The sequence below is a fragment of the Cariama cristata genome, unplaced genomic scaffold (genome assembly GCF_000690535.1).
Source record: "Cariama cristata isolate BGI_N322 unplaced genomic scaffold, ASM69053v1 scaffold23521, whole genome shotgun sequence".
NCBI lineage: Eukaryota > Metazoa > Chordata > Aves > Cariamiformes > Cariamidae > Cariama > Cariama cristata.
The window spans coordinates 1,575-1,774 of record NW_009599167.1 but is presented as its reverse complement, the minus strand read 5'-3'; positions in this window follow the sequence as shown (position 1 = coordinate 1,774).

Below are 200 nucleotides of genomic sequence, written 5' to 3'. Positions count from 1 at the left end.
GTGCTGCGGTTGTACCCCCCTCAGCCGCTGCCGGCTGCCCTGGCTCTGTTTTTATTGTGCAAGGAGATTTATGGTCTCTTTAGCGGGGTGTGTGCGCTTATGATTTATTACATGGCGGCATAAATGGGGCATCCCATCCGTGGTGCGATGTGCTGGCTCCTACAGCCGTTGCTGGCAGGGGGGGATTGGGACCGCAGAGC